General features: G+C 30.8%; 1 non-coding gene and 1 pseudogene across 2 annotated transcripts; both read right to left on the bottom strand.

Annotated features, from left to right (window-relative positions):
- Nucleotides 1–5,386: 5,386 nt before the first annotated feature.
- LOC111309287 (callose synthase 12 pseudogene) lies at nt 5,387–11,102 on the bottom strand (annotated as a pseudogene). Its single transcript, XR_016331266.1, has one exon. The product of XR_016331266.1 is annotated as a callose synthase 12 pseudogene (transcript).
- Nucleotides 7,837–7,917, bottom strand: LOC149520006 (small nucleolar RNA J33). The gene has a single exon (XR_016335285.1). It is a non-coding gene; the product is annotated as a small nucleolar RNA J33 (small nucleolar RNA).
- Nucleotides 11,103–22,697: the final 11,595 nt, after the last annotated feature.

Genomic DNA, 22,697 nt, shown 5'->3' with positions numbered 1-22,697 from the left:
TATTTTCAACTTTGACTCGGTCCTAGTCGTTTTATTTTGACTTATGGTTTCATTTTAATCACCTAATCTTGGCTCAGTCTAGATCATTTCTTATGATTTGTAGTTTTAGATCATTTCTTATGATTCATTGTTTCGTCTCAATCATTCATTTTTAACCTCAACTCGACCCTAGTTGTTTTATTTTAACTTGTGATTTCATCTTGGTCACTTGATCTTGATTCAGTCCAGATCATTTCTTATGATTCATGGTTCCATCCTGATTATTTATTTTTGACCTCAACTCGATCCTAGTCGCTTTATTTGACTCGTGATTTAATCTTAGTCACTTAACCTTAGCTCAGTCCAAGTCATTTTTCAAATTTGAGACTAGAGTGGGTGTCTAGGTCTTTGCAACATCTTTATCTGACAAAGATGTGCAAAGATGGGCAACTGTAGACACCTATTTTGATTCGGGCCCAATTGGGTCATTCTGATCTGAGGTCATTTCTATCTAAGCCCAATTAAGCCCATTTCGATCAGGTTCATCTTGGTTCGAGCCCATTTGACCCATCTAGGTCCAATCAGATGCTTTTATTATTATTATTATTATTATTATTATTATTATTATTATTATTTATTTTATTTTATTTTATTTTTGTTTCCTTTTCTGTTCCTTTTCTTTGCTACCTTCATTTTTATTCAACCTGTACGTAGATAAAAATCAAGATCAAAATCCTTTTGGTCAACACAAAATCAAATCAATGTGATTGCTAAAATTTTGGGACCTAAAATCTCGTTAGGGCATAATTCAATCTCAGGATTCAAGCTTGGGATTGATTATGCCAGTTTCCTAAAATCATCCTTAGAACTGCCTATAAATTGGATGAATTCTAACACTAAATGACACACAGAAAAGCAGAGAGAAAATCACTGAAAAAATGTTTGAAAAATTTTAGGTAGAAAGGGTTTTAAAATTTGATCTTGGGATTTTGGAGTTAATTTGTGGTTTTTAGAGTGAATTCAAGTTTCTTGAGGTGAATTTAAGGTTGTAGAAGGTTCGAGGAAGGCTTAGAACTATTTGGAAATTTTTTTGAATTTTTTTTTAATATTTTTGGGTTATATTGGGTTTTCTGAAGAACTTTGAATTTTTTGGTGGAATTTTCCAGCAAAGGTTGAAGTTTCTGGCTAAGATTTTCAGAATCCGAAAGGTTTTCCAAAAATCGGTGGGATTTTTAGTTTTCGGTTAAAATTTTCAATGGGTTTTCTAGAGAGAGGTCAGAGGTTTTTAGGGTTAGAGAGAGAGAGGTTCTAGGGTTTCTAAGAAAAAAACTCTGAAGGGTGCCTTATATACTACCTTTACATGATGTCGTTTTGGCCGCTTAGGATCCGCACGTTGACCCGAAAACTCGCGCGCCTACCCGCATCTTGACCTGACCCGATCGCAAGTTTTTTTTTTTTATGTTATTTTTTTTATTTTATTTTATTTTATTTTATTTTATTTCTAACCCATTTTTTATTTTATTATTTTCTAGTTTAAAAAAATTAAAAAAAAAAAAGAGAATTACTTTTGCCATTGATATTTTTTGAAAAATATATTTAAAAAAAATCTTTTCAAAAAAAAATCTTTGTAAATAATGTTTTTGAATAATAAATAAATAAACAAAAAAAATTTTGAAAGGTTTTACTATTCTAATAAAATTCATAAAATATTTGGTAAAGCAAAAAAAATGATGATGATGATCAAAGCTTGGATAATTTGAAATCAAATTGGTACCATCCATTGATGGGCGTTTTGGGAGTATTACAACTTTCTTCATGCGCAACCGACTTCCGAACTTAATCTCTGTTTTACAGATCAGCTTTAATCAGGTTGCCAATCACACCTAACTAAAAAGGATTGGTGACGACTCCCTTTCATTCCAAGTCTAACGGTAGATCCACGGTTCTATATTATGACATAGAAAATGCCTCTAATATTACTATAATTAAATCATATTTCTTATACAAGAATGCTGATTTAAATCTTTGCTTAATCTTATGTAACTATAACTAAGTGATTTAAGTTTAACCTTATTAGTTGCTTTACTAAAAGTATATACAAAAATTGTCTTACACATGCAGTGGATCTAATGATATTTAATATTTTTTATATTTAAAATGTCTTTTTGTTATATTTGTTTGCTTCCTTTGTTTTTTTCTTTTTTCTTTTAATTATGTTCTTCACCCAACGAGGGTTGCTAACAGGACCAATGTGATATACAAATTCATTCTAATAAGCTATAAAACCAAAACTATGGATGAAAATGACAGTGTAAGTCATCCATATATGTTTTGAAACATACGCATGCAAACTTGAAAATCTTTGTAGGTGACTGCATTTTCCTCTAAGAAGAATTGAAAGACCTCAACCTTAATTATGCCACATGGTGAGGTGGTTACAACCTTTACTACCTGGGTCCATCCATCCAAAATAGAATGTTACCTACCTTGAATCTCATATATATATATATATGATTTTTGCATCTATTTTGAGTTTTGTTTATGAGTGTTTATAAATACAAAAAAGAACATTATATGGCACATATTATGATTTGCATTGAGTTTTTTTGCCATGAGCCTTAACCTTGAGTTTTTTTGCATCATATTGTGATTTACCCTATCGAATGCTTGTTCGTCTACATGAAAATATATAAAGATTTTGGTTTAAAATGTCATTGCCTTAACAGCCATGACATGTACAAAGTCTAAATTAGACTTAACTTATTTCCTTTCAAGTCTCACTTACTCTGTATTGCTTATTCCCTGCAGCTTCTCTTAACCCATTGAGTTCTATGTGTATGTTAGAGGTTTAATTTTTGTTCTATATGCTAATAAAACCCTTATATTTGTTGTGTATGGTATGTTTGGAGTTCTAATATTGGTGCATCTCAAGATGTGTTCAGGTTTTTTGATGAGTGCCAAGATCTAGATACAATCATATTTTTAAATTACATATGCATGTTGATGTGAATGTCCATATGTGTAGTGTTAAATTATGTCATGCTTCTAGCATTTAACCTTATCTTGGAGTATTTATAAAATGATATGTAATATTCTTTTCACTTCTAATACAAAGTTTGACATACAAAAATAAAAGTTATAGCAAGAAAGCTTTGTTAGGAGAAGCCTAATATCTAAAATGCCTGATTGTGAAGTTCAGGCAAGATAACACAGTAAACTCCATTGCAAGGGAACTGATTTTTGAGCTCATCCTGGAAAATCAAGTTTTTCTCTTTCACTGCTCTACATATGATAAAGATGTTGCATGTCCAAGTCTTTCATTTATAAATAGCAATGACAGCGATATGCTGATCATAAATAACAAGTTCCTTTGTATGTCCCTACTATTAAGTGCTTCCTGGGACATCGAACCATGAAACTTTAGCTCTGTTATTACAGTCTTATTTTTAATGTAGCCTCTACGAATCCTTAGATTTTTGTTATTCAGCATTTTTTGTCTTCACTTTGATTTTGCACTTTTCTGGTAGAATTTGAAGTATATTATATATGGACTTATTTATTCCTTAACTAATATCGTAGATTTTGTTTGACATTAGTTTTCTGATTTTTTTATTTCAGGCATGTATGCAGACAAGTTTGGGATGAGTTCTTTATTTTAGTTGAGATTTATTAGTGTTCTCTTACTGAGCTTGCATATTTGAAAATTAGAATAATATGTCTTTTATGCATGAGATGGAAAAAAGAAGACACTTGAAGCATAATGCTAATTTTATGTAATTACAGCTATATCGATTGGTTTGCATTTTATTAGTTCACTTTCTAATGTAGCTATACATATTTTCCTGATGCGTTGTATCAATCTAATTTGTTTGCCATCAACATCTCTAGCGCCAAGATGTCTGCCTGAACCATTGGTTTCTTTATCAACTTCGTTGGCAATAAATGCTACTTTATTGCTTGAATTGAGCATATTATCTTGCTTGAATATAAATATGAATTTTCTCTACTTTTGATTTAGATCATTTTCCTCATCCTTATTCTTTACTGTTCTTGGGCAAGATTGAATCAATAATAGTCCAAAGAGCTAAAGCTTTTATCCCTATCAATTATCACCAAAAATCTAAGATACCAAATAAAATTACAAACGGGCTTAAATATTGTTAACTTAGTTGTCAATTGTCAAATCCTATTATAAGTGATTTGTTCTTTATGTAACCTGTAAGTAAACAGGTTTTTTTTTTTGGATACAAGATAACCTCGATTCAAAGTTAATGTTTGTTTTTTATATTAACCTTAATTTATTGAATTTTTGTGTTAATATCTATATATTTTTTGTATTTATTATTATCATAATCGCATATATTTTGTTATTTATATATTTATAATTTTTTACTCATTTATATTTTTTTATTTACTCATTTATATGTTATTTGTATATTATTTATATATTTATTAATACAATTTTTTAAAGTAAAAGGCATGAATAATTTGTCCCGCAGCAGTGCTCGGGCATTCTGCTAGTTTCTTCTAAAACTACACAGCAATAGCAGGATTCAAATGATACACAATGTGTTATACAATTTTTGTTTTGAGTACTTTGACCTCAATAATTCAGGGTATCCCTAATGGCAATCAGGAATGTGACACAGATTATTTCTCAGGTAGACAAATGGAAGCACCTTAAACAGAGGAGAGTGGACCCAAAACAGAACAAACCTGAGAGGCAAGACACCTTATTGTGATTTCAGTCTTTGAGAGACCATATGGAAAGGCAATGCATGGCCATGATTAAACAAAAAGACAAATATTCAGTAGACAATAAATCTTTAATAGCAAAAAGCTACAAAAATTTCTGTATCCATGGCAAGAAAGAAAGAAATAAAAACTCTATAAACCTCCTACCCCCCAATTTCCACCATCCAATAAAGATTATTTGCAGCCTGCGGCATAACAAGTCAAATTCAAAACATAACCCAACTAGCAGAGCTTAGGATACAGCAAGAACCACCTCAGCCCTAACGTATTCCAATAAATGAAACATAGGAGATGAATACTAACTGCCAAGACCAAAAATGGAAAGGAAAAAAATGCGATGGCCTATGCAATAGCAGAACCATAAAAACATCGAAGTCCATACTCTATACAATCAGAATCCATTTGCTGAAAGAACAAAAGAAAAAAACTCAAGGCATCTAATATACATTATAACACAAAAAATTAGCAATAAATGAGAAATAGACAATTGAATGGAATTCAGAGTTTTAAAAGACAGTTATGAACAAGGAAGCAGAAGTATGAATTGACAAGAACCATTCACTGTTTCTCACTTAGGAAATATAAAATCAAAACTTTGGAAAAGAAACAAAATACATAAGTGAACCTAGTCAAACAGCATTACGCAAAAGTATAAGTCTAATCACTGATTACCATTAGCATTTCAACTAGTAAATAAATAATTAATCAGACAACAGAATAATTATAATATATATATACATATATATATATATATATATATATATATATCTGGACAAAAGTGAACTATGAATCCAACTAGTAAGTGCTGATAAGTTATCTCAAATTACAAGTCGCTAGATTTTTTTCCTGTAACAATCTGGAAGATCCGTAAACCCCTGCTAAATGCTTCATTAAATAAGATTGTTGTCTGCATTGACTGAAACCCAGGCATCCATGACAAAAATGCCACAGGGGCCATTACAATAACTCCAAACAGTATATCATATAGCCGAGCCACAGAAACCACAGAATCCCAAAGCGTGGTAGACTGCAGAGAGGGCCGAAGCACTTGGGCAATTGATATAAGTCCCCAGCCAGTGGGAATAAAAGCCAATAAACTGGTCAAAATGTCAATAAATTTAAAGGATGTAAACTCAAGCAGTGCAATTATAACAAGTATTCCAAGAATGATGACCAGGAACTGAACCAGACGAAAATATATATGTTCCTTAGCGGCATATTTGTCCCGAGCGTATGAGATTATCAGATAAATTCCAAATGCCACAAAAATGTAGATCCAAGACAGAAAGTATACAGCAATACTGGTACTATGAGCAGCAATACCCAGCTGATATACAATCCCATACTGGAAAAAGAAAAACCGAAGGTCTAAAATTATCTCCAGTAGCTTTCCCCAGAGGCCAGTTGTTCTGAGATGATCCTGCTCCTCATACCACCATCTCTCCCAGCTCTGTTCAGCCTGTGCAAACACACCACCACGGTACCAAATCCAGTTCATAAATTCATCAAAATCATAAACAGTCTTCAACCAATCAAAACCAGAAGGATTGAACACGAAAGGGGCCATAATCCATGATAGGACCAGAAACCAACTTGAGATAGTCATAGCTATGTAAACAAACGTGTCCTTAGCTACGGGGCTGTGAGATGCATAAACTGTAAGTATGAGACCAAGCTCAATAGCCTTTATAAAATGGCTGCGTGCATACAGTCTGTAATTTTCTGCAAAACTCTTGTGCTGCACAACAAAACCGCGGCCAGTTGCCCTATACTTTGCACCACCATGAAGGATAGTCCGGCCAAAGAAGTGAGTACGGGTTCCCATGGAGAATGTGTAGAAAACTGATGAAAGCTGAAGCTGCATTGTCAAGAAATCCCAGATAGCTTGAAGGAATCCATGCTCAAGGGAATTCTCCACTATCATTGGGAGGGCAGTGAAAAGACCAAGTTGAATGATTAACTGTTGATTTAAGATGGCACCAAGGGCTTTATTGTTGTTGCTGTTGTTAGATAGGGCAGCATTCTCAATACCACTAAGAGCCAGATAAAGTCGGCCCCACAGAAAAGCATATACAGTAAGAATGACCATCATTGTATTGAAAAAAAATCCCACAGTAGTATAAAAGAATGATAACATCCTGAAGAAATCCAGTCTATGACCCAGTCTATAGACATCTCTGCTGAGAACTTGCTCACCATTCCCACTAGCAACCTTGGCTTCAAACATGGATATTTGATTCAACCCAACATCTCTTCCTTTACCAACCTGGATGTATTCATGATGAGTGACATTGCCTCCTCGCAAAGTACAATTAAAGCCAGCAAAAATGTCCTCACTAATATTAATCACTCTGGAAGCTTTACTGATCCCTCCCCGAGTCAAAAACCAAAACCTGTCAAAGACATCTGGATGGCCATAATGCATTCGAATTTTCAGAGGATTTGCCAATACACGCTGTCCCAAAGTAACAAAACTTGTTTCTTGAGCTGACATAAACCAAGCAAGTGATGAAACAGAACCAGTAAAAATGTGTTCCCTGACTCCCAAGATAGTGGGCTTTCGAATACCATAGTAGTGCCTGTATTCCTCCAAGAGATTGCGCATTTTCAGTGTCTCCTCAAAATAGTTGTCTTGGTTCATATCAATAGTTTGAACCGCATCACCACGGGTGAAGATAAAGGCATGGTTTTGATTCTCTGGTTTGCCCTCTCCAAGCTTCAATGGACCAGGCAACTTGACACGATAGATTTCCACCTCCTTCTGCAATTGCTGATCATACTTCACAAGAACAGAGTAATACTCCTTCTCATCCCTCCCCATCGAAACCTCATCAACATAGGCAACTCGAAGGGCTTCATTGTGTTTCATCAGATACAAGATATCTTCAGCATGTGGATCCTTTTTGGCCTTCTGAGCACCATATATCTGGCAGGCAACCACATACGTGTATTTCATCAAAGAGGTGCCCTGCTCATGGCCTTTGAATAGCAGACCCAGAGAACTACTTGCTCTGCTTAAACTCCTGGAAGAAGGTGACCTCTCAGAGTTGAAACTATCCAAACCACCATCTCTCCCCATAGAACCAAGTTCTCGTGCACCTTCCTTAATATCCATCTCTGATGCAGAATCAAGAAAAGCGAGCATCTTCAGAGCTCTATAATAGTACATCATTCCTCTGACAGTGCGTGAAAGTGTCTGGCCTCTGTACGATGCCCAGAGCCTCAGATCTCTCATCTTGGTTGTCCATATCTCATCATCCTTTACCATTCCTTCTCGCTGCATTCTTTCCATGAAATTTTTCCATTCATCATCATATATGGTCTGCAAATAATATAGGATAGAAATCCCATCTTCGTTCTCGGTTCGGAGCTGTTCTTTGCTGTAAAGCACCTCTTCATTGTAGTAAGGCGTAAGGACACTAAAAGCCATCATCTTCTCTACTTGGGGTGCATGAGGCATATTCATAAAGAGTGAGTTGCTAAAGAATGCAATTCGACGTCTTGCCTCAAGATTAACTGGAATATTATGCATAGAATCCCTGGAGGTAAGAATTGTATGTAAGCGCCTAACCTGCCGATAGAACTTCTGGTCACTGGGGTCAGGCAACTTAATAGCATTTTCAAACAGCAGTCCTGCCATGGCAGCAGGGTCACGAGGCGCCAACCCATCCTCCCGTAGCTGTTCAATGGTCCTCTTGTCTTTGATAAAATCTCGGACAGCGATCTCATAAAGGGCCTGCAATGTATTTACCACCTGGTTCACATCCTTCTTGGGCTTAGTCAATATCTCAACAAGTTTTATCAGCTTCATATGAATCTGGGGTAGTGCAGTCATTTTGAATGTCTTGGTGAACTTCTCGTTCTCAATAGAATGATCAATTTCTTGAAACAAAACAGTGAGAATGGAACGCTCCTCAGACTGGACATTCAGGATTTCAAGCATCATGTGCTTGATACTGTCATAAGATTCAATCACAGCACAACGTCTGTACTCATTCTTGCATATTTTATACCAAAGCCATTTATCAGAAGCATCCACCAACTCTTTTGCCTGGCTGAGAGCAAGCAACAGCTCATTGCATAGCAAAAAACATGGCCAGCGAATAACACTGACATTCCAAGAATTCTGGGGCAACTCTAGTAGCTCAACTTCATGATCAGAGATTATGTCTTCTTCCCTGAAAATGGAAATTATCTCATTCCATATCAAAGCAAACTTGTGAGCCTCAACCTGGTTTGATTCAAGCTTCCTGTAAGGTCGCCCAAGCCCATATCTCAGCTTCAACCGGTGGATAGCATCATTAAACTTGCTCCTAAACGTTCCTCTAGCATTCAATAACTGCTCTTCTGGCATCAGATTGAACTGAATTGCACTCGCAAAGAACTGAAACCTCAGCCTCAACTGCTGGATGTTTCTAATCTCACCTAAGTGCTGGAATAAACCCACTCCCGCCCCCACAAAGGAGGAATAAATTGAATACCAAATCTGGATATCCATCAAGTAAATAAACACGACAGGCAACCACAACAAACCAACAGCCAATTTGTTACTGCCACCAAAAAACTCGTGCCACTCATAATTCACATCCTTAAGATCCAACAATTGTTTGGTCGGTTTAATCATCGGTTTAATCTGCAAGAAATAACTAAATGCAAATTTCGTAGCTAAAACCAGTGCCCAAAACAGAGTATACTTAATATTATCAACTAGCCCTTCCCTCAATCCTCGACCAACAAAACTCTTACTCTGAAACCACCAAGACAATAGGTAAAATATTTTCCAATTGGTCTCCTCAATAAAGTTCCTGATCCAAGGAAGCACAAATAAAGCCAATGCCAATAACTCCGGTAACACATAAACAAATGCAATTTGTAGAAAAAGGACCACCCTCCTGTTACCCTCCGCGGTCCACTCTCTATCATGGTTCCTCTGCGTCCAGATCCTTCCATAACAAACCGCAAAAATCACAATCCAAGCAGCAGCAACAACCGCCTTTAACACCATTCTAACGCCAAGCCCTAAGGTTTCTCTTGAAACACGGCTGTACTGCATCCCTGCATCTAATAAAGACTGCAAAAACCTCATCCCACTCCAAGTAATGAACACTGTCAATACCTTAACCTGAACATTCCTCCTTGACAACGCTTGCCATGGATACTCCTTCCCTTCCCAAGCTACAATAATCGCAGCCTGAAGAAATAAAAACAGCATCACCCAAAGCCTATCAAAACTCCGGTAAAGATTCCAAAACGACCTCTGCTCAACGAACCCAGTTTTCCCAACATGTTTACTTGTACTAGAAATAACAAAAAAATTACTGCCCACATCAATCGGCCACTTGAGTTTCTGAAAACATCTATTACTCCAAAAATACTCATTCAAATCATCATAATTCCTCCAAGCAGTATGCGGCGCCGTTCCGTTCTTGCTACTCTCAACTTCTGACTTTACAGTCTCGTAGATCGGCTTCACGACAAATTTCAAAAACGCGTTTTCCCCTGATATCGACGGCATAACAGGCTGACCAGTGTTTTCGTCGATGTAATCTTCGAGAATCTTGTTTAATTCCATGGCCATGTGATGGAAGATGTAGCAGATGCATTCAGGCATGAAACGGAGATTCGCAGATTCGCCCCATATCAACAAATAAAGCCCCACGTAGAGTAACTCACGCCGCTGATCAGAGTTGGAGCGGCTGCTATCGGAGATCCATATGTTCGACTTCTTGCCTAAATAAGAGCACCACTTAGTGTAGTTTTTTAGGAGTTTTCGGCGGAATCTACGGAGGACGCCAGCATCAAGTGTGTCAATGTTATCCGGCGGAGGGGAGAGCCGCATCTGGGCGTTGGCCAGGTGAAGGACGAGGTGCTCCCTCTGGTTCTTGACGTTGTCGTGCTGGAAACCGAAGAATAGAGCCAGCCAGTCCAGGAGATCCATGGCAGGGTGCCATTGTGCATAAGGTGGCTTCCGTAAATCTCCAACGGCGCGTAGAGCGGCAGTGGCGGCGCGTACTTCAGGGAAACGGAGGGAAGGGTGGTCGGCGAGGAGGTTGTGGACGGGGATTATGTTGTAAGGTTCATCTTCAGGCGAAGCGGTTCGGGGCGGTCCCGACGGAGGCCCGGGATGGTAACGTAGAGACATCGCATTAAAAGAAAAACAAGAAAATGCAACTAGGTATTTGAGAGGAGGAGGTGGCGGGTTTAGATTTGTTTCTTTTTTTGGAAAAGATAAGTGAAATTAGATCGGAAATAGAAGGATTGGCCGGCTTTACTGCGCGTTTAATTTTTTATGTTTTTTTTCCTTGTAGTGTTAATATTTTGAAGCTTTAACCATTTTTCATTTTTCTGTTATGAAAGCCTGTTTTTTTTCCTTTTTGCTGTTTTGTCTTGTTTATCTCTTTTCAACCTTTTTTACTCTCTTTTGCGCACATTCTCAACAAAATTTAAAAATATAAAAGTGGGGGGACTGGCAGATAAGTGAAAACCATATAAATAATAAATATATATTATATTTATAATTATATTATTATAAGATATAAGATTATTGAATAAAATATTATATTTACATGAACAATTTTTTTAATGACAATGGAAGATAATTTTTAAATTTATTTAAATTCAAAATAGTTCAAATATTTATATTTAAAATTTAAAAATATTTAAACTTTTATATATTACCAAAGTTAAAATATACTAGGTGAAATTTTCGCACCTTATCATGAATCATTTTTTTTTTTTGTTTTATCATTTCTAATCAGTAATTTTTTTATAAAATCTATCTAATTAATAAAAAACAAAAATAAAAAAATATAAACGTGGCACGTTACAAAAAAATCCAAGTTTAATATTAACACATATGTAAATATATTTTTTTTAAAATGATCAAATTAAAAAATAAACATATGACATATTATAGGTATGAAATGGGTTTTAAAAAATAAATTCTAATTTTTTAAATTTAAAAATTAAAAAAAAAACAAAAACAAAAAAAAGAAGAAAATTTGATATAAGGGTTCCCAAATATTAAAAATAAATTTGTAAGAAATATATACTTTTATAATTTTAAATACATTCACAAAATTATTTAAAAGGAAACGCTAAAAAATCCTAAAAGAGGTAAAAAAAATTTATACATAAAAAAAAAAAACCCTTGAAATGGCACGCTATAACGGTAGTGTTAACAGTACAGTATTTAAGTGGATCCCAAAAAATGATTTTAAAAAAAGCTTTAAGAGTCCTATACATAAAAATACAATCTTCTAAAGTATATATTTTTGTAATTTAAAATAAATATTTATTAAATGTTTTTAAAGTAAAAGGAAAAAATTAAAAAAACCAAAAAAAAAAACAATGGCATTCCAAATAGCTGACCTGTGAGCGTATATTACCAAAATTTAGTTATTAGATAAAAAAAACAAATGTTTTATAAATTATTATTAATTTAAAATTATTTTAGCCATTAAAATTAATCTGTTTTATAATATTTTTAGCTTTAGAATTGCGCATATCATTTTATTTTTATTAATTTAATAATAATTATTTATTATTAAAATTTTTTGCAATAAATAATAAATTATTTTCATTTCATTGTCATAAATCAATGTGATCTTTTTAGTATAATTTTAACATTTAATAGCTAACTAAATATAAATAAATTTCAACCAAAATATTAGAATTTCATGATGTGTTACCTAAAAATAATTTCATGAAATGAACATTGAAGGATACTTATTTAAGCTAATTTAAATTAAAAATATTTAAATTGAGGCACTATAATAAACTTACTAAAATTTAAATTATTTAGAGAACACAAATCTCTAATATTGATAGATATGGATATTATCAAATTATATATTTACATCTAATTGCATGCAAAATAAAAATATTTAAAAATTTTAATTAATTGATTGCATTAATAAGTGCCTTAAATTCTTCAAATATCATTATTTTTTATTATTTAATATCTCATTTAACAAATATAAATTTTGAAAGTTCTCACATACTTTACTAATAATATATATATATATATATATTATATAACAACATACATAAATAAATTTATCACATAGGCGTTTATGTGGGCATCGTTCTTAAATGACACATAGAATAATTTTTTAAAAGAATAAGATAACTTTTTAATTACAAATTAAATAATTTTAAATTTATTCAAATATCAAAATTATTCAAACTATAATTAAAAATCAAATCAATTTTAAGATATATATTCTAAAATTAAAAATATGAAATACGGATTTTATTTTTTTTAATAAATAATTTTAGTTGTTTACCAAATAACATTATTTAAAATTTTATTTAATTATCAAAATGTTTCAAACATGTTTAAAAATTATAAAAATTAAGTTTATCCAAATCTTTCAACAATCTTTTTTATTTTAATTTAAAAAATTATCTTCTTAAAACTCTACGTAAGATATTAAAAATTCAAGCAATTTTATATAAGATTTTGAAATTTTAAAAATTTTCATCTTAAATATTTAAATAATAAGATTATCAAAATGATTATATCCATTTGAACTCTAATTATCAAATTTATATTTCAAATAAATACAAAAAATTTAATATTATCTTTATCACTTATTATATCTATTTTAAATTTTAAAAAATTAATTTAAAAATTATCTATTTAATCCTAATTACCATTAAAAATTCTTTTAAAATTTAAAACTACAAATGTAATGTGTTATACATTAATTTTTTTATTAACTTTTTTTTCAAAAATATATTATATTACTATTACAATTTTTATGAAAAATAATTTTTTTCAATTTGTTTTTTTTTTTACATATTTTCTAACATTTTTCATATTTTGTATAATAATTTAGTTAAGATTACTAAAGTGAAAATGTGTTAATATTTCTTTTATTATTTAATTTATCATTCAATAATATTTATTTTATTTTTTTAGAAAGACATAATTTATTTTTATTTGATATAATTTTACAGATGTACAATCATTATAATAAACAAAAATATCTAAAGAGAAGACGTATTTTTTTTTTGCTGTTTTCATAAAGTTTATTTTTTAATTACAAGTCAATATATATAATTTTTATATATATTATGAGTTTTAAAGATTTGAATATAATTTAAAAAAAACTAATTTGTATATATATATATATATTCATATTAAATAAAATAAAATATTTCATGTATCGCATGAGTTATAATCTAGTGTATTTAAATTATATCATGTAAAAAGTATATAATTTTGGTACAAAATTATAGTACATAATGTTCATTCACTAGCATGTGTAACTATACAAATTTGTTAATATGTGTTTATACTTTACTACCATGTAAATGTGCATTTAATTATTTTTTTATACAATTGTTTATTATATACAATTGCATTTAATTTTGGTAAAAGTTAAAGCGATTAAGGTGCTATTAAGAGAAAAATAGCAATTAAAGCATTGTTCCTTTTAAAATTTAATAAAATAAGCATTAATTGCAATTTTTTAAAAAATAGAAATTAAGTAATCCTTAACCAATGTCATGATCATCCATTAAATCAAACTTTTTTTTTTGTTTTATTAAAATGGTGATTATTCACTTAAGATATGTGGTATGTATCATTCACATACGTTGTTAGATTTTATCTTTTTTTCAAAAAATATTATTCCACGTTTTGAAATATTTTGTTATGATTTTAAGGTAATAAATTTAGATTAAAATGTAAGATAATATTAAATTTGAATAATTTTCATAATGAATTATTTTTTGTTATGTTAAAATTTTAAATAATAATTTGTTTATATAAGTTAAAGCATTTTTCTAGTTTCTATTTAAAACCGTTTTTAATTATTTTCATTATTAATTTATTTATATTAAAATTTTACAAATTCCATGTCCAACTAGTTTTGATATATTTGAATGTGGTTAGATTTTTATTCGCTTTCTTTTAGAAATATTACCAAGTTGGATATGCTTAATAATGCTTATTCCTTATTAAAAATGTAATGCTTTTTCCGTAAAGAATATTAAATAATGAAGAATATTGATAAGATTTCGGTTCTCCTTAAGTAAGATTTTAATTTCGAGTTTTGTGAATAAAGCAAATAGACTTGAAAAAATTTATCCTTCTTATAGAGTTTGACTTAACTTGATTTCGGATTAGTTGAGATTCAAAGTATCTACTAGACACTAAAAATTTTAGGTCAAAAAAAATAATGAAGAATATTGACTACTAATATAAACATACATATAAGTATGAAACTTAATTACAAAGTTAAAAATAATAGAAGCTTAACGCTTAAGTTTAAAGAAAACATTAAAAATTTGAGTTTTGAAATTGATGATCTAATTAAATTCGAAAAGGAATGAGAAAAACAAAACGTAGTTCAATAGTATCATTTAATTGGTTTACCTATCCGTTTCTAGATTGATAGTTATTTAAATTTGTGAATTTTGAGAATATAGCATTTTGTTTAAATAAACGAATTTTTAATTGTTGGTATAGAGGCTGTTTCTCATTTATTTGGACTTGTTTAATAAAATAAAAATTATTATATGTTAATTTGATTATTTTTTAATTAAATTATTTAAATTTAAATTAATAGAAATATATTATTTTATTTTTATTAATTAAATCAAATTTATTAATTTAAAATTTTAATCGATGAAATTTAATTTAATTATTTTTGACTTAATTGAATAATAAAATATAATTAAATTAAATTAAATTTTTAATTTTTTATATTTAAATAAATTAAATAAAATCATTCAATAAAATTTTTAAATATTAAATTATTAAATTAAAAATTTTAATAATTTATAAAATAAAATGGTCTGTTTTATATATTTTTAATTCTTTATTTAAATTTTTGTATATAGATTAAAATTGTAATTAATTTAATTTTCAAATTTAATTAAAAAAATTAAAATTATTTTAAAAATAAATAAATAAATTTGATCCTAAACCCTAATTCCACGTTAATATCTTAGTCTTTATATTTGTATTTTATACAAATAATAAAGTAATGGCTTCTTAGATCCACTGAAGCTTTTAAAGTCAAACGCGCTTTGTTATGGGGAAATGCAAGCGAAAGGGAAAGGCAGACATTCAATTTGAACGGAGATGGAGCGGAGCGGTTTCGTTTGGTGTCATTAGCACATGGGGGTCCGGCAATTCGGCAAACCATTTGACAGGGGGCCCACCTTAACTTCTGTTCTAAATGGATTTTTAAAAATTAAACCAAAGTAAAATGGAGGGAAGCACGCCTTTAGACTTCATCGGCCTTTTTAGTTGTTATTCTCGACGTGCAGGACAACGAAAACGGTGATAATGATGAATGATCGAGGAAGTTCTGTTTTATTAGTTTTAAGGGTGTATATAATTTGAGTTTAATTGAATTGATGAAATTGATTTAATTTGATTAATTGATCATTTATTAAATTAATTTAGATTGATTAATAAAAATTATTTTTAAAAAATTTTGATTTTAAATTAATTCGATTCGAAAATTAAATTAATCAAAATTTTAAATAAAAAATAATAAAATTTAAATATAAAATAAAAATAATGAATTGATCATTTTATTTTATAAGTTATCAAAGTTTTTAACATAATATTTTAGTATTTGAATTTTTATTAAATAATTTTATTAGTTTGTTTAAAATATGAGAAATTAAAATTTTAAAATATAATTTAATTTAAATATATTTATTATTCGATTAGTCGAAAAAATAAATCAAACTAATCGAATTAAATTCGATTGGTTAATTTTTAAAATTAATAATTTGATTCGGTTAATAAAAATAAAATAATATAATTCGATTAATTTAATTTTAGATAATTTAATTTAAAATTAATTAAACTGATTGAATGAACACCTTTAAGTATCTCTAAACAAAACATTGACAAACGATAGTCGAAATTCGTCTATTCTATTATTCCAAACCAATTTCCAAGCACACCAATTATATCCGCAAAATTCATTTATAAGAATATTAGAATTTAAAAATATAATTAATACACTACTTTGGAAAATTGAAAGTTGAAACTATTAAGGAAAATATACAAATTTATCACTCTATTAATATGATTTAAATTTATCACTAATTTTTTAATTAGTATAATTTAATCACTATATTTTTAATTTTGAAACAAATCTATTTTTATACTTTAAATTTTACAGCAATTAAAAATATTCAATAAAAAAATTTGTTAAAAGCTGTTTTATAATTAAAAATAAATCTAAAAAAATATAAGAAGAAAAATTTATCAAAAAATAAGATGTTTTAATATATGCAGTAGAAAATGCCATGATGAAATACAAAAAGAATAAAATAAAAATTTTGAATTATGTGACACCATATTTATTAAAAATTATCATGATAAAAATAAATAAATAAAATAAAAAGAAAATTTTAGATTCTAGCTTAATTTTGTTTTTTCCTTGCCATATCATTTTCAAAAAATATTTTTTGAATTGTAAAATAATTTATAACATAATTTTTTTATTGAGTATTCATTAATTACTCTAAAATTTAAATATTTTGCATTTACTAGCTTGAAAAAAATGCTATACATAGGTGTACTATTTATATATAAACAAATCTTCTTTATTAAGGAAAGAATTATATACATTACCATAATTGTATTAGAATTTAAAATATTATTATATTGGATTTAGGGGATTATTTTTATAAGAGCTATATTCAATCCTTATCCTGCCAAGCCCTACCTAGAAAGCAAAAACCTAAATTAAAATAGATCGAAGATCAATTAAGAGTAAAGGATTGGTTTACAACATGGGTGCTTATATGCTAAAGTCAATACTTAGAAGAGAGAAAAGGAGAAATTTAAAGAGGATGTGGAGAATTGCTTGCCTATACTTGGGATAAGTAGATATTTATACCTAAGGAGGGAGGTGCCCAAATCTTAGTGATCTGGGCTGTTGGAACTGGATTTAGGATTGACTGGTCGATCTAACCTAACATGGCAGGGGAATGCCCAATAGGAGAATGAAAAATTAGCATATTCACATGTTGTCAAGTGGCATGTAAAGCTAGTTAAGCCAATGTGGACTATGAGAAATAAGGTCAGCTTGCCACACTTGCTTGGACTAATGATAAAAATGGCCCTAAATTAATGACGAGTCACTTTCTCATTGAAAAAGATTATTATATATCCCTTTGACCATAAAATGCCCATAATATTTTGTCTTCTATTAAATAGTTTACAGGTTCAGACAAGTGTGGGACTGAGATGTCCATTTTGTTAGGGGATTAATTATTTTGGCTGGCTTTAAAACTTTTCACTTAGTCTGAACGGGGACTTGAGCATCAATTTCTTAATAATGTAAGAGATCCAAGGTGCTGATGTGGATGGATAGTATTATGATCCAACCAACGTGGATATTTGCCAAAACCTTAATAGCATAGCATGGGCTTTCATTGTTTGAATCTTAACTCCAACTAAGGTCATTTGGGTGTCTGACTTAATGGCATTTTGGTCATCCAAAATTATTCATCAATAGTGTGTTTGAGGTAACACTTTGATGTTTTTAAAGTGAGGTTATAAATTCATTTGAATCAACATTTAATGAGAAAAAAGCTTCAAATGAATTTTGGGCAATTATTTTAAATTTGAGCGGTTCTTTGAATTTAGAAGAGGAAGATGAAAGGTCATCCTCATTTGTTGAAGTGTGATATGGCTTAATTTAAGCCATTTATTTAATTTGAATTTTGCCTATATAAAACCCTTCTAAAAACTTTATTTTTTACTCTTGCTTCTAGGCTTCAAATTTTATACTTTTTGTGGACTTATTTTTTGTTTTATATCCGACCTACTTACACACTTTTTGAGCTTTTATTTTCTCTAATTTCCTTTTTCGCCCTTAAACACTTTAGTACGTTCTTTGCCTTTTTAACATGTCTTCTAATAGCTTTGATCTGTCTAATTTTATGGTAGACTTTAAGGGTGTTTAGGTCAATTAGGAAGGGGTGAAGGTTCATTTGAATGACAAGATTTCTTCTATTATTATAGGAAATGACTATAGTCAAGTTACCTTTTGGTTAAATCAAATGTCTGAAGTTGCCAAGAAATGGGTTGAGTATGCGAGCTCAGGGTGAGAACGTCACTCATGGGATAAATGAACTCTTAGCTATTTTAGATGCTAACATTAATAATCCTCTAACTGACTTTAATAATCTAGTTCCTCATTCTTTCGCTTATTCCAATTCAGCCCTTTCAACCTCTATCCCTTCTTAGAGCCAAGTTATTCTCCAACCTAAGCTATTGATAATTTTTTTTAGTGCTTAAACCACTATAAGGCCTGTCTTAGACTCTGACTTAAATTCATTAAATATCGGTTCTAAGTCATCATTTTTTTTTTAGGTCGAGCAATTCTTTAGTGTCGAGTAGGTTAAAGAATCTGAGTGGGCTTCAAAGGTCAACTAGATCATAAAAGAGGAGAGTGATATCGAGGCTGAGGTCAATATAGCTATAGTATGCCTTATTCTTTAACTATACACCCCTCTAAGCTTGTAACTACTCCATATGAGGTAATGAGAAAACTTAAAGTTTGGGCTACTCTTAAGGAATGTCTCAATCTCTACTCTAATTACCATGTAGCTACCCTAAAAACTAGGTTTGGTCTCCCTAAAAGGATTGAAGTAGATGAGTTGAGCTTTAGTGATAGGGTAACTGACCTTAAAGAGTCATACAAGATCTAGGTGTACTGGGATGTCATCTTGACCAGTCTTAGATTTCCTATACATTTTTTCATTGTTGAACATTTGTTAGCTTCCAATTTAACTATAACTCAACTCACCCTTAATGTCTTTAGATATATTGTAGGCTTTATATTTGTTTGTCAATGGTTAGGCTTTCTTCCTTTAATAGGTTTATTTAAGGAATTTTTGCTATAGAAATAAACATCCTTATAAGAAGAGATGTTATTCAATAATAGCTTGACCCTTTAATGGAATTTTTGCCAATTGCTTGAGCTCTATATGACCTAGAGTTTTTGCCAATTGCTCGAGCTCCATAAAGACCTAGAATTTTTTTTTTGGTATAAAAAAGGTCGATGGATGTTAGAAGTGAATAAAATCCCAAGCACCTTTAAAGAAGCTAGTACAGGCTTATTAATTGTTGACGAGCTCTGGGCTATGGATACAATAAATGACTTTCTCTAGTAGAGGGCCTTAGCTATATATGTCTTCAAACTAACGTCCTTTATTGTTTTTAAGGAGATTGGATTTGGGGGTTATTACTTAGATTATCTAGCTCCATTTTTTAGTTTTTATAGATTATTTTTCAACTCTTAACTTGGTTTTAGTTGCAAAAATGGCAAGTGTTACTGACACTGCAAGTATATAGGTTGTACAAGTAAAAAGTAAAAAAATTAACTCTGAGTATTATCTCTCAAAGACTATGGTGGTATATAGAGCTAACTACTAAAATCAGACACCCTAAGTATATTCAAATCTAACAAAAATTAAAGAGCTTGAAAATTTAAATAAACAATAAATTTAAATGCATGAAATTAAATTTAAAGAAAAAAAAACTTAAAGTGCTTAAAAGTAAAAAAGCATGAAAATTAAATAAATTGACATTTTAAATTGCAAGTAAATTAAATAACATGGAAATTAAAATGCATAAAATTTAGATTGCTTGAAAATATAAGTACATGTATAGTAAATTGCAAAGAAAATTAAAGTTACATGAAAGTATATTATATAAAATTAAATTGCTTAAAAAATAAAATTTCAAGAAAATGTAAATGGCATCATAATTAAAGGAACGTGAAAATTTAAATGACTAGAAAATATTGCAAGGAAATTAATTAACATGGAAATAAAAAGGGAAATTAAAGCTACTAAAAGAGCATGAAAGTAAATAGCATCAATAGCAAATAAATAAGACTTAGAGTGGTAAACACAAAATACATTGAAACATAGATGAAACAGAAAACTAAACTGCATCCAACAAGCTAAAAAAAAAAATCTAAAAAAAATAGAAAATATTAGATTTAAGTAATATGTAGCCTCATAGATGATGTCTCACGTTAATGGTATCCATATGCTATCCTTCTCTAGCTCAAAAAACCTTGAAAAGCAAAGGAAAAGAGACGAAAGCAGCAAATAATAAAATCTGGAAAACAGTCACTGGAAATATGCGATATATACCTATATATATAAAAATTGTTTTTGTTCTCCAAATTAAACATAACACTAGCTAACAAGAAGTAAAGAAGAAAGGACAAGCTAATGAATTTTTAAAGCAAGAAATAAATGAAGAAAAAAACTTAAAGACTAACCAAAACTGTGACTGCCAACCAGAACAGGATAGCCACGGTTTTGGCCTCCTTTTCACCTCCAAGTTGCATGGTTCTCCTCCAAATTTAATCCTAAGCTGGCTAATAAGTAGTATAAGAGGTGAGGTAAAACTTAAGTAGCTAAGAGAAAAGGAACTAATGGGAGAAGCAACTAAACAGTAGCCAAAACTTTCGTTGCTCAATGAAGATCAACAGAGCAGAAATGGCGTCCTAAAAAATATATTGTGCTACTTTCCTCCTCTTTCCCTTTCAATGCACATCTTTGAATTGAAAATTATCACACTCCATTGTCAAAGATAGCCAGTCGGCTCTTTTGAAAATGGAGAACCATGCATCTCGGCAGCACATGTAGCTGCTTAGGCGTCAATTTTGTAGAAAGGGCTAGTCGTGGTTTCAGCATCTGATTTTTTTCTTCTTTATGCATGGATGGCCAGCTATTCTATCCTCCTTTGAAATGTTGAAAATGTAGTAGCCTCAAGGTCTTCAAAGTTACCCAATAATGGTCCAATTTAGAGGCAAGTCAGCAGCTAGGTAGCGCCATTTTTTTTGTAGGACTATGTTTGGTTGTAGTAGCCCTCCTCCAGTTGGTTTTGCACGCTTTATGTATGACATTTCTGGAAGCTTTTGACCTCTTTTAATAGCCAATCAATACGCATGATGGAACCAGGTCAGCAACTCAATTGTTAGCACATTGTGTGCCAAAAATTGGAGAAACCGTATACAACATGTGCGCCTTATTCAGGAAAATTTTGGACCACCACCGTGTAGAGAGCAGCTGCCAGCTAGTTCTTCCTTTCTTGCCGCTCTCATGAACTTGGCATAATGGGACCAATCTCTTTACAAAATGGATCTGGGTCAGCAACCATTTTAACAGCACATTGGAAAGAAATTTCAAAAATTTTAGCAAGTGTGAATAACGTGAATATCAGCCAACTACCATGCTAACTGTCTCTCCCTCATTTCAAGCATAAACCTTGCAGCTGCTTAGGTGTCTAATGCTCTTCCAATATGCCTTCATTTTTAATCCAAATCAACAGCATGGTGTCAAGCTTTAACTTGTCTTAAGCTGATGGTGTTCGGGCTTCAATCAAGGGAGGTGGTAGCTTCGGTTTTAGTTGTTTCCAACGTCCCTCCCCTCTTGGTTGTTGTAGCTAAATTCTCCTTAAAAAGACCTTCCTATTTGCATATTTTTCCCTTGCAATTTTGCCCTAGTGTCTCTCGGCTTGGCAACTATTCCTCTATGGCTCAACAAATGGGTGTTTAGCAGATCAAGTTGGCTACGGACAGCAACTCCTCAAGGCTTGGCCATTGCTTTCATGTTCCTTGACCTTGTAGCTAGTCTTTAGTTTCCTAATTTCACTTCCACAATAGACAATAAAAACAATTTAGGTGGAAATTTGAATTAAATTACTAGATTCAAGCAAAATTTTATCAAGTAGGTATAAAATTAATCAAATAAGTCCTATGATAACTCTATAAAAAAATAGAATTATCACACCCCCAAACTTGATCTTTTGCTTGTTCTTAAGCAAAACAAAATCATGATAGAGCCAAATTCAACTTTCTAATGATCAATCTACAATGATTTCCACAAAGATTGCATAGTGACTATGGCTTAAAGAAAATCACAAACAATGGCTAACACAAAACCTATTTAAG

Source organism: Durio zibethinus, chromosome 2 (assembly GCF_047325235.1).
Source record: "Durio zibethinus cultivar Kanyao isolate XHJ-2024 chromosome 2, ASM4732523v1, whole genome shotgun sequence".
Lineage (NCBI taxonomy): Eukaryota > Viridiplantae > Streptophyta > Magnoliopsida > Malvales > Malvaceae > Durio > Durio zibethinus.
Note: the sequence above shows the minus strand (reverse complement) of the source record. Positions and strands in the feature narration are given on the sequence as shown.